Source organism: Lotus japonicus, chromosome 6, assembly GCF_012489685.1.
Source record: "Lotus japonicus ecotype B-129 chromosome 6, LjGifu_v1.2".
NCBI classification, from domain to species: Eukaryota; Viridiplantae; Streptophyta; class Magnoliopsida; order Fabales; family Fabaceae; genus Lotus; species Lotus japonicus.
The window spans coordinates 46,059,507-46,073,079 of record NC_080046.1 but is presented as its reverse complement, the minus strand read 5'-3'; the positions used below and the strand labels follow the sequence as shown (position 1 = coordinate 46,073,079).

The following is a 13,573-nucleotide window of genomic DNA, read 5'->3' as shown; positions in this document are numbered from 1 at the left end:
GGCCTTAAAGACCGGGTACGTTGTCCTCAAGGTCACCATCCCATAACCTCCACGCCCTTGGGTGTGGGCGATCGTGAAAAGATTAAAAAATAGAATAATGGAGGGCGTCCGCCCGAAAAGAGCACACGCGACCTCGTAGCCACGCACAAAACCCCATCCCCCTGGGTGAAGCTGGGAAGGAGCCATCATCATGTGGCGAAGCACAGCGACCTAGAAGTCGGTGAGCGGCATCCGCACCTTCACCTTCTTCATCGTGAAAATGTGCATATAGATGCCAAAGGGAGGGGTTTGAGGGAGCCTCTCGGTAACCCCAGGAGTATAGATGTCGTGATCGGGACCGATCTGCTTCTGAGAAAGATAATACTGCTTCCGGAAGTGCCCCTCATCTTCGATTGCATAGCAAGACTCGATCTTCAAAATCTCCCGGCACCAATCGTCTAGCACTTTCATGTCCCCCATTAAATGGGGGTACTTGGCCTGGTCGACCTTCTCCCGTTTCGGAGTGTCCTTACCATGCTTTGGCTTAGAACTCTCTCCGGCCGCTTTACCTTTTCTCTTCTGGGCACCGGCCATACGAAAACCTGCGCAAGGGAAAACGTCGTATCAATATCTAAACTCATTGAAAACGACTCAAAGGAGAAACCCGCCAGGATCCACCTTTGTCCCCGGCAGGGAAAGCAAAGTCTGCGCCGACCGGATGGTCCGTGGACCGTACCGCCGCCGCATGGGGGTAGGAGACCACTCCCCCCGGAAATACACATCCTAGAACTTCTAAAAGTTAGAAGGATAAAGGGATGAAAGGAAAGGGAGAGAGCGAGAAAAACTTACAAGAAAAGTTGAAGCGTGGGGAGAACGACCACCGGGCGATTAAGGACGATCACCGCGAGAATAACGTTTGACGGCGAAAAAGCTTGGAACTTTTAATCAAAGAGAAAGAGGATTCAGGATGTGAAGAAGCACAAATGATTCCTCCCCTTTTCCTTTTATAAGGAGACTGGGGAAAGGGAAACGACGTTTCACCAAATCCTATGATTCTCATAATGACGCTAGGGAAAGCAGGAAAAACCCCTCCAATCCACACTCTCTACGTCACCCAAAAGGAAACGAAATGGTGCGACGCGTGCCAAGCCTTTTCAGGCGCATTAATTACACCTGCAAAACGTCTTTTCACTTCAATGTTCCTTGACGTTTGAAATTCGAGGCCACCCGGCCGCTCCCGACACGGTAAACCATCGCTCGTCCCCACCTCCAGTTCATCCAGAAAGGCAAAACAACGCTCATCCAGAGAAGAGTGGATTCATCCAGCTGCAGCACCGAGTCGTTCATGGAGACAGAGCTCACTCGTCCGAATAAGTGCGAACACGTCCGTCTGAAACACCAGGTCGTTTGAATAGTCGCCCGTCTATAGAACCTTCTCATCCACCACGACCCGGCGGGCCACCATTCTCAAGCTCATACCCCACTAGTACAGTCAGGCAGAGCTGGGGGACTACTGTTCTGGTAAGGCCCGATGGCGGACTACTAGGACGACAAGACGCAACCCGAGAACCCCTTCCTAGGGGTATCACTCTTAAGCTCAAGCTCCACTGAGACAATGGACCAGAGCTGGGGGACTACTATTCTGGGAAACCCCGAGCACGGACGACTAGGGCAATAACCAGGTCAAGATTAGAGAACCCTCTAACACAGACGAACATAACAAACCGACCGACGAGGGCCCGACTGGGACGCGCTACCCCAAGATAGCGAGGAGGACCGATCACATACAAGGCGACCACTACCAGGGGCGATGCCCTCTCCGAAGCAAAGCGACGGGGCCCCACCACCTAGGAGTTGACCTAGGCCAACCACCCTACGGAACTAGGGTGGTTGGATGTGTATCCCAAGAAACCTTGTGCCGTTAGATCATTGTTTGCAGTAGGGGAAGCAGAGGATCCAACGACCCAGAACCTACCGGTACGGACCATGCATGACGTTGCATGGCTCCAACCCTAATATCCCTACGTGTATATAAAGGAGGCTCCTTCCCTACACCAAGGTAACGTATTCTCTTCACTTCACCCCATACTTTCTTCATACTCATACTCACTTTGGCATCGGAGTCCCTTGCAGGAGCCCCTCCTGGGATCGTCCAGCTCGCCGACTCACCCTCTCTCCACCTCTCTCCGCTACTCCCACCTTCCGAGTAGCTTGGTCACCCCGATCAACATGCTTTGCTGCCTTTTTTATCTCCCTTTTCATTTGAATCTTTGATGAACTTTTGGATTTGATTTTGGTTAGTTTATTTCTTAATTTGCAAAACATATTTCAAAAACTAATCTTTATGCTTTGGAGCACCACTTTACGTTCACATCTTCATACTATAACTTTTATGAAGATAACAAAATAAAAACCATGATAATAATTATAACTTCAAACTCAAATACTCATTTGTTTGGCCTGTTCTCTATATAATTGTGTGGTTCTTTTTCTTTTCTCTTAATAGCAGGATCTAATGACAGTGAAGATGTTGGAGAAAGTGGAGGAATTTGACATGGACAAAGTTTTTTTTGAAAGGCTTGACATGGACAAAGTGATAGCTGAATTTGAGAGGGTGACAAAGGATGCTGAGGGAATTCAGAGGGAAACACTGAAAAGGATTTTGGAAGAAAATGCATCAGCTGAGTACTTGTTGTGTTTGGGACTTAATGGGAGAACTGACCCTGAGAGTTTCAAGGCATGTGTTCCCCTGGTCACTCACAAAGACATAGAGCCTTATATAAACAGAATGATTGATGGAGATACTTCTTCTATTCTCACTGGAAAACCCATCACAGCCATGTCTTTAAGGTCTCATCTCTTTGTCACTTTTATTTTCTTCTTGTTTCATTACTGAGTCTGACAAAGTTGTATATACTTTCAGAGTTTCAGTTCTGGAACTACTTCTGGGAAGCAAAAATATGTACCATGGAGTGATGAATTATTTGAAACCACAGTGCAGATATATCACACCTCTTTTGCCTTTAGGAATAGGTATATACAACTTCGGGTTACTCACAAATTTAATTAAAAGATGAACTAATTTATTAATGATGAAAATATTGAATTTACTCATAAAAAAGAATTAAATTATCATTATCACTTGCTAATATTTTCTCTTAATCAGTTTTTAAAAATATTAATATAGAAAAATATTAATTTTGATACATTTTTTATTGTTTGTCTCATATGCTATAAATATCTTGTCCACCTGAAGCACAGGATAAGATATATCAAATGAGCCTGAATAGACTTGCAAACAGATTAATTGATTGAAAACCGTCTAAAGGGTCTAACCAGACCTATGGCTATGATAGGCAATGTCAGGCTTGTATGACCAAAATGGTGTTGAAGGTCCAGCATAGTGTTTGTTTGTTTTTTGAACTCTAGTGTTTGTTATATTGTGGTGTGTGTGTGTCCCAAAATTTTAAAAAATTCATTTATATACTATAATTTTATTTTTCATCCCACCCGTGTGGTATGAAATTTGATTAAAAGATGAACTAATTTATTAATGTCAAACCAACTTCGGGTTACTCACAAATGTGATAGTTGGAATTGGCAAGTGAATTGACAAAGTTCCGTTGTGCAGAGAGTTCCCCATAAATGAAGGCAAGGCCTTGAGCTTTCTCTACAGCAGCAAGCAATTCAAAACAAAAGGGGGTTTGACAGCAGGAACTGCTACAACCAATATATTCCGCCATGAAAGGTTCAAACCTACAATGAAGGCACTTCAGAACCCAAGTTGCAGCCCAGATGAAGTGATCTATGGTCAAGATTTTCACCAATCACTGTACTGCCACCTCTTGAGTGGGCTAATTTTCAGTGAGGAAATTCAGTTGGTGTCTTCTACATTCGCACACAGCATTCTCTATGCATTCAGAACCTTTGAGCTAGTATGGGAAGACCTTTGTGCTGATATCAAAGAAGGTGTTCTTAACAGCAGTGTCACTGTTCCATCCACTCGAACAGCCATGTCTAAAATTCTCAAACCAAACCCTGAACTTGCCAACTTGATCCACAACAAGTGCATAGAGCTGAACAAGAACGACTGGTACAGATTGATACCTGAACTTTTCCCGAATGCTAAGTATGTTTACGGGATCATGACCGGGGCGATGGAGCCTTACTTGAAGAAGCTTAGGCACTATGCAGGGGAGGTTCCTCTGTTGACTTCTGACTATGGATCTTGTGAAGGGTGGATAGGAACAAATGTGAACCCAAGTGTACCCCCTGAATTGGCCACTTATGTTGTGCTTCCTCAAGTTGGTTAATTTGAATTCATCCCTCTGGAGGCAACAAAGGCAAATAAAAAACCACTTGGTTTGCATGAAGTCAAGGTAGGAGAGGAGTATGAGATTGTTATCACTAGTCCAGCAGGTATATATAAATATACATTTTTCTGATTTCTGATACCAAAATTCAAAAGAATTTCAATCTATTCATTATAATCTAATATTATAACTTGGACAATTTGCAGGGTTATATAGGTATATGGTAGGAGATGTAGTGAAGGTTATGGGGTTTCACAACTCAGCTCCAAAGCTCAAGTTTGTTAGGAGGAGCAATCTTCTGCTAACCATCAACATTGACAAGAACACAGAGAATGATTTGCAGCTAGCTGTTGAAGCAGCAGCATCCAAATTGCTAGTAAAGGAGAAATTGGAGGTCATTGACTACACTAGCCATGTTGATTTATCTGAAGAACCCGGGCACTATGTTATTTTCTGGGAAATCAATGGGGAAGCAAGTGAAGAATTGCTTAGTGAATGTTGCAATATTTTGGACATGTCTTTTGTTGATGGTGGCTATGTCACTTCTCGTAAGATCAACTGGATTAAGCCACTGGAACTGAGAGTTGTTAGAAGAGCAACATTTCAGAAGTTACTTGATTATTACATTGGATTTGGAGCCGCTGCGAATCAGTTCAAGACACCAAGGTGTATATCTTCTGGAAACACCAAAGTGCTGCAAATATTGAATGACAATGTTGTGAAGAATTATTTCAGTGTTGCTTTTGGTTGATATAGAAACTGCCTAGTATAATTGCTCAGTTTTGAGAAAATAGTTATACATATGTCCGCTTAATTTCTTTTAAAGATGTATCCAACTGATTTCATCATATCAGAAATTTATTTTTATTTTAAGGCTTAATACATGAGAAGGCCCCTGTAATTGTAAAGGGAATCAAATTCAGGGCCTAGAAAATTTTTGCATCAAATTGGGTCCCTAGAATTTTTTTTTTAATTCAATTAAGGCCAAAGTGTGCCAGCATTCAATTTTATCCCAATAATCAATTTCACGTGACTTTTATAATTTTTTTTAATTACAAAAAATATTTTTAATTCCAACTCAATAATATAATCAGAAAAAAAAATTAAAAACTTATAAAAAACCAACTCATATTATTAAAAAAAAAACCTAATCTAATCTAAAAAAAACCTAACCTAATCTGAAAATAAACCTAACCAGAAAATAAACCTAATCTAATCTAAGAAGAAAGAAGGAGAGAATAACAAAAACCAACCATGTAAATTATTCATCCTCTCACTCAGAACCCAGATTTAACGTGCAAAACAAAAACCAGTTCAATGAAATTAACGTGAAAAATACAAATAGCAATCAAAAATCAACTCTTTCAAGGAAATTTCTTTCAATGATGATCGATAAGCAGCACCTTCTTTATGCCCTTCTTCTCTCTCACCACCACAACATCAGCACTGATTTGGACAGATATGCAACTCTCAACTTCTTCCCTTAACCAAACTGTCACAACACCATCCCCAACCTCCGGATCCAAAACCGCGTGCAAATCCCCATCAAACAAATTAGGAATGAATATGCAGAGATAAGATAGAAATTAAGCATCACCGACAAGGCATGAGACAGACCTACCTACCAAAATCGAGCATTTACAGGCGACTGCAATGGCTCTGGCGATTTAACAGAGGGAGGAGGGATTGGGTTTTCCTTCTTCTTGACCCTCTCTGGCGGCCACCACCCATACCCTCTCCTCCTTAACTTCCCCTCCTCCATCGCTGCCTCTTCTTCTTCACCGTGGCTTCCTGGTCAAAACCCCTAAATCCCCCCACCACACCTTCTGCTCCATCACCTCCCACAGTCAAAACCTCTCCATCGCCCCTCCTCTTCTTCACCAAGGCCACCTTGCTTGAAATCCCAAAAACACAATCATCCACCATCGCTTCTCTCCTTCACTCCATCTTTATCGTTGTGTTCCTTCTAATATTCAGATTTGGGGCTCAATTTGGGGCTGAATAAGTTAGATTAGGTTTTTAGATTAGATTAGGGATTATTAGTGATTAGTTTAGGTTTTGTATTAAGATTTTATTAAGTTTTTGTTTTTAATTTATGACTTGGAATTAAAAAAATTAAGTATTCAAATTTTTCAATTAAAAAAAAAATCAAAATGCCACGTGAAATTGATGACTAGGATAAAATTGAAGGCTAACACACTTTGGCCTTAATTGAATTAAAAAAAAATTCTAGGGACCCAATTTGATGCCAAATTTTTTCAGGCCCTAGATTTGATTCCCTTTACAATTACAGGGGCCTTCTGATGTATTAAGCCTTATTTTAATTAAAATTAAAAGAACACCATTTGATTCCATATGACATACAAAGCGTGATTGGATGTCAGAGTAAAATATTTTTATACTGAAACTACATATCCATTGATCACTTGTGTGTTTGGACTTTGTGATGGTGAATCTAAGACCATCATTATCCAAGAAACTCATTAGAGTTTCTAATTTAAATTTTGGTAATGCCACATTATTTAAACCACTTTAATCAACTCTACTCACTTTTTACTCCAACCCAACAACTCTAAAAAATTTCTTAAATGGACCCCATAATATACCTCACCTTTTTATATTTTTATTATTTATATTTCATTTTAATTAATTCTTGTTTTTTATTTATTTTTTAATCATTAAATTTGGAAGAGAAACTTTGAGCAAAGTAACTTTGGAGCAAAGTTGCTTGCCACATGGAGAAACTTCATTTTCTGCAACAATTAAAAAATTTTATTTCAGATGACATGTCACAAATTGTAGATGCTCTAATGATCCCATGCCAGAGGTATATGTTCTTCATTAATATATGTATCATGGGCCAAACCCAAAACTCATAATGAGCCCAGCCCAACAAGATCCTCTCAATCACCTAATGTCCCTATTTGAGTGGAAGGTACCATTTGACAAAAAAAAAAAAGAGCGGAAGCACCCATCACACTTGACCTACAAGATTATCTTAATAGTGAAAGGACTCTAGTAATCACCGCACGATTGTGTATAGGAACTCAAATATATTTTTCAATGGTGAGAAAACTTGATATTTTCAAATTATTTTACAGCTGAGAGAACTATGAGAGAACTATTAAAGTAATTAATTTACTAACATTATCAACAACAAACATTTATTTTTTAAAAATTGCACTGTTATAAAAATGTTTTTCACAGACTTCCAATAATGGAGTGTCACGTATTCAAAAGCATTTATGTTCCTTTTTATTTTAATTAAATTAAAAGCTTATTTTTTGGATTGACAACTCATCATTGGATGTTTGTGTTAAAAATGTTTACACTGACGGTACCATTAAATTCTTTTAAAAAACAAAATTAAACATATTTAAATCAAAAAATTATTATTATTACATTTCTAACAAAAACATTAGCATAATAGCATTAAATTTATATAAAAAATAACTAGCTGTTATGAATAAAGAGTACACAAGTATGTAAAGAGAGGAAGAGAGATGTATGAGAGATAGAGAAATAGTCTGATGGGGATACTCTGTTAGGTGCAGATTCCCTTATATTTATATTATTAGGTTTGGAGTGTTGAACAAGTATACATGTGAGCCTGACCCATGGACTCTTAACTCTGATGGGCATCCATATATTTCATAACACTCCCCCTTGGATGACCATCCCTTAAGAATGTGCCTCATTAAAACCTTACTAGGAAAAACCCAGTGTGGGATAAAACCTTAGTGAAGGAAAAATAGTACATCATTCTATAGTTCGTCTTTGTACATTGCCTCATTAAAAACCCTACCATGAAAAACCCAATGGGAAAAAACATGGTTAAGGAAAAAAGAGTACAATGCATTTTAATTGAAATCTTTAAGCCGACGAACTCTCACATTCTGCACAAGCTTTTCATATGTTGTAGTTGGAAGAGTCTTCGTAAATAAGTCTGCCAAATTATCACTTGAACGATTTTGTTGGATGTCTATGTCACCATTATTTTGTAGATCATGAGTGAAGAAAAGCTCCGGTGATATTTGCTTTGTCCATCTCCCATGATGTATCCTTCTTTTGATTGAGTAGTGCATGTAGTATTATCTTCATATATAGTTGTTGGCGGCATCTTTCAAGAGGACAAATCACCAATATCAAGTACGCATTGAATCACGAATCTCAGCCAAACGTATTCTCGTCTTGCCTCATGTAATGCTAATATTCCTGCATGGTTAACTGAGGTGGCTATCATAGTTTGTTTGACAGATCTCCATGAAATGGTTGTTCCTCCACATGTAAACAAGTAACCTGTTTGAGATATTTAGACAAATATCCAGCATCTACATAACCAGTTAGATCAAGCTTGGACATAGAAGGGAAAAATAAACTCATATCCATTGTGTCTTTAAGATAACGAAAGACTTGTTTTACTTCATTTCAATGTCTTCGTGTAGGTGAAGAACTATATATTGCTAATAAGTTAATAGCAAATGATATATCAAGTCGAGTATGACTAGCAAGATACATTAATGCTTTGATAGCACTAAGATATGGTACTTCAGGACCAAGTAATTCTACATTCTTTTCTCAAGGTCTAAAATGATCTTTATTTACATTTAATGACCTTACAATCAATAGAGTGCACAATGGACATGATTTGTCCATATAGATTCCTTTTAATACCTTTACAATATAAGTCCCTTGTTACATAAATACCTCAGCCTTTAGATACTTAATTGATAAGGCTAGACAAAATTTTCATTCTCCACCATTTTATCTCAGATTATTTCTTTAGCAAATCTACAACTTTGGTAGCTCTTCTAGAGTCCCAATAAATCATTGTCATTGACATTAATTATGACATAAGCAATCTCACATCTCATCATAAATATGCATGAGTTTGTTGGGTCATTTTGTGACCGTCCTTAAGCAAATAATCATCTAGATTGCTTCAATCTAGTAATTTATTCATTGTTGAGAACATGAATTGTGTGCTTTAGGCATCTTACAATCTTCAAGGAGTTTTATAGAGATATCAATCTCAAGTGAGCCATACAAATAAGTTGTAACTCCAAGTATCTACCACAATTGTCACAGGTGTCTTAAATATGACAACATTATTTCATTTTACAACAAAGACTCTTTAAGCCTTATCATCTTTATACATTTAGGGTATAGACATGAGGTCCAAAGACCCTTAAATTCAGCAAATGAATTGCTTCTTTCTATTTATGGCCAATCATACCCATTCATTTTTTGGGTTCAAGATTCTCGCACATATTTCTAATATTGAGCGCTACTTCATCATGTCGACAATTCTTCATATTCTTGGTTCCTTGGTTTAACTTGTAGAGACATAATCATACGAGATCTCTTAGATAAATAATTACAGGTACCTGAACCTCTTCAGGAGGAATAAACATTTTTGTAGTCTCTACATTTTTCAAGATAGTTTGCCTCCTCAACAAGACCATCTTCCTTCTCTAGGATATATCTTTTTGAACCAAGTTTTAGGCATGCCTTAGTTTAATAATAATGACAAATTTTCCAACTGGCATATTAAGTTAGAGAAGGGTATTTGCAGCACATAAGGAATTTAATAATTCCTTTTCGGTCAGAGAATGCATATTTTGAACTTCTGGTTCATAGTGCGAGTATACATATGCATTCTTTACAAATTTTCAGAGCTGCTTAATTTCATCTCCCCCTAATGCTGAGAAACAACAAGTAATATATGAAATATCTATCGGTAATGGCTTAAATTGATTACATAATCTCAGCTTTCCTTGTGGTATCACCTTAGTGCGTTGTGGTGAAGCAATTGAAAATATATAACGCACATTGAGAATTCTTAGTTGAGAGATATTAGGTTCCTGACCATGAACCAATTACAATGGGGAGAATTCTAATGAATTGTTGGCTTGATGCGTGTCAATGCTGCTAATTGCAAAATCACATGTCCATAAATAAGGCTATTTGTTCTCATATGTAATTATATAGCCATAAATATGAGGCGTTTAATTAAACAAATCAGCTAGATCATTTGAATACGAACATGTGCAACTAGATATTCAAAATCATGTCATTTACCAACTTGATCAAGGTTGGAATTTTCACTCTATCAATATTGAGAGTTGATGACATATATTTGGTCATTTAGTCGATGCATCGATAAATTTATGAAATACTTAAATGACTCATAAAAAGAGTGAATACGTGCACATGTATCGCATCTAATATACTCAAGAGTATGCGGGATTCAAACTCATATATTTTACCAATTATTAATTGGTCATGAGAACAAGATATAAGAATTCATTATATTGAAGAATCTTCAGGTTCTTCGATGAGTGCTCATATGAATTCATATACTTTCGCATCATAAGACTCGGGATGGTCTAACCGGTCATGCCAATCACATTACTTTGTTCCATATATAGAACTTTCTCATTCAAAATAATACTTCAATGTTTGAAGTAAAATTTTATGACGTTTTAAATCCTTTAAGGATTTTGATATTTTCAACCCATAGTTTATCGTTACATCAATTAGATGTAAATAAAGTCCTTCAAGACTTTCAAATTAATAAGGAATATGTGTACATGACAATTGTGTCACAAGATGAGTATTACATCTCATAATTTCCTTTAACTCATATCCATCGCATGGAAAACGCAATAGGTTTGACATATTTACATGTCTGGATTACTACCGATCCAAGCAATATCTAACAACAGTTTTTATATTGCTCCTTATCTTTCTATACTTTGATACCAATTTAGGGGAAGATAAAGGGAGCAGAAAGCATGAGATCATGCGCCAATGTGAGACTCTAACTCACACTTCAATTCTCAACATTCTCCCCCTAAGTGTGAGTCACAACCATATTATTATGCTCCCCCTCAACAAACTATTAGCAATTGCACTGCAATTCGCTTCATCACCGTGTCAATAGGACATGTTGTCTGACCACCACATTGTGTCAAGAAGACTTTCGATATGAGGAGTCATTATCATGGTCACATCAACCATTAATTCATATACCATTTTTAGGATTGCAACCGCATCTGGGGTTGTTTCTTCAAAAGAAAATATAAGATTATTGATCAATAGATCTTTTCAAGAGTGTCAATGATCCATTTTAAGATATTGCTTTGAAATTTCATAGGCTTCTTCTAGAGAGCCACCACAAAAGTTTCATTTCATGAAACAATACCATATATGCCATTGGATGTCCTTCAGGGACATTTAACCATGCGTTGATCTAAATGATCACAACTTTTGTCATGTTTGTTGAAATATTCACTTCAGGGAATATCTCAATCCTTTCTTAATATAGCTACTTCTGTAGCTTACATGATAGACACATATCTTCCCATCAACTTGATCATTTATAATGATAACGATATAGTTCTTTAGGAACTATAATGTATTGACAAAAGATTATAAGGTCTTCTTCTTTTGTTTATTTCAAATAGCTAAGTTTGTTTAAATATTCCTTTATGGTACAAGAAGGAAGTCCAAATACATGTAAACAAATTTGTTTATCATACTAAAATAATTTTATAACAAACCCATATAATTATTCCTAAATTTATACTCTTCATGATCTTATAAATATTTACACATATTAGAAAAAAATTCCTTTAAGATTTAATAAAGATTTAATCATAACCAAATAATCATACATGTATTGAGAAACATAATTATATAAGTACATCTTAAAAAAAAAACGATAAAAATTTACCTTTTTTTTTTTTAGTTATAAAAAATTTCTCAAGTAATAACACGGTTGAATTTTTCATTCTGTTTTTCAAAAGATACTAACGACCATGTACCAAAAAGATATTAACAACTTAAAAAAAATATATATTGATCAAAAGGTTTTAGATTTGTTACAAATTTTACTTAACAACATATATTGGTCATTCAATTTAAAAGATAAGGTATCATAATTTAACTTAATCAATTTATCATAAAAGGATTTATGTAATAAATCATATAAAAAGTAGCCAATTCAATAAAGATATCAATTCAATTTAAATAATTTAAATATAGTATATTTTATGAATCTTTTCTTGATCACTTACCGTTATGATATATCTCATGACCTTTCTTTTTCTCTTCCACTTCTGGTGGTAAGATTCAATAATATTTCATTCACATCAAGGAAGGAATGAAGAATGATCAAGTCAACTAAATCATATGTATAGAGTAATTTCTCTCATACATTCAAGTATCCAATAAATCTATTGAATCTTGTTGAGATTTAATATTCATATAAATTTCTAGTTCTTCATAAACTATTCTTTGTGTATTCATGCTATGGTACTTCTGGACTCATAGCTTAAAGAGAATATATCTCAATACAATACAATTCGAATATGATCTTCAGGAATCATATTTAAAAAAAAATCTACTACGGTACTTCTTGACACGTAGGTTATGAATCTTCAGGATTCATATTTTAGACAATCAACTACGGTACTTCCAGACTCGTAGGTTATGAACTTTCAGGATTCATATTTTTTTTTTCAAAATAATTCTACTACAATACTTCTGGGGTTATGAATCTTCTTGATTGATGCAAAATTATTCAATTACAGTGCTTCTGGACTGTAAGGCTATGAATCTTCTTGATTCATGCAAAATAATTCAATTACAGCTTCCGGACTGTAAGCAAGCCTGATTCATGCAAAATAATTCAATTACAGTGCTTCTGGACTGTAAGGCTATGAATCTTCCTGATTCATGCAAAATAATTCAATTACAGTGCTTCTGTAAGGCTATGAATCTTCCTGATTCATGTAAAATAATTCAATTACAGTGCTTCTGGACTGTAAGGCTATGAATCTTCTTGATTCATGCAATATAATTCAATTACAGTGCTTCCGGACTGTAAGCAAGCCTGATTCATGCAAAATAATTCAATTACAGTGCTTCTGGACTGTAAGGCTATGAATCTTCCTGATTCATGCAAAATAATTCAATTACAGTGCTTCTGGACTGTAAGGCTATTAATCTTCAGGACTCATGCTTATTACTATGGTACTTATGGACACATAGATAAATGATTCGAAGAAGAAGGAGAAGAAGAAAGAAGAAAAAAAATTAAAAATTATAACCTTCCACATGGATGTGGTACTTACTCTGGTCTTTCACTTAGGAATTATGGAGAGACTATCGTGCTGATAACGTGTTATGAATAAAGAGTACACAAGTATGTAAAGAGAGGAAGAGAGATGTATGAGAGATAGAGAAATAGTCTGATGGGGATACTCTGCTAGGTG

General features: G+C 36.4%; 1 pseudogene; it reads left to right on the top strand.

Annotated features, from left to right (window-relative positions):
* The first annotated feature begins 2,560 nt into the window (after nucleotides 1-2,560).
* LOC130725416 (jasmonoyl--L-amino acid synthetase JAR6-like) lies at nucleotides 2,561-5,043 on the top strand (annotated as a pseudogene).
* The last annotated feature ends 8,530 nt before the right edge of the window (nucleotides 5,044-13,573 follow it).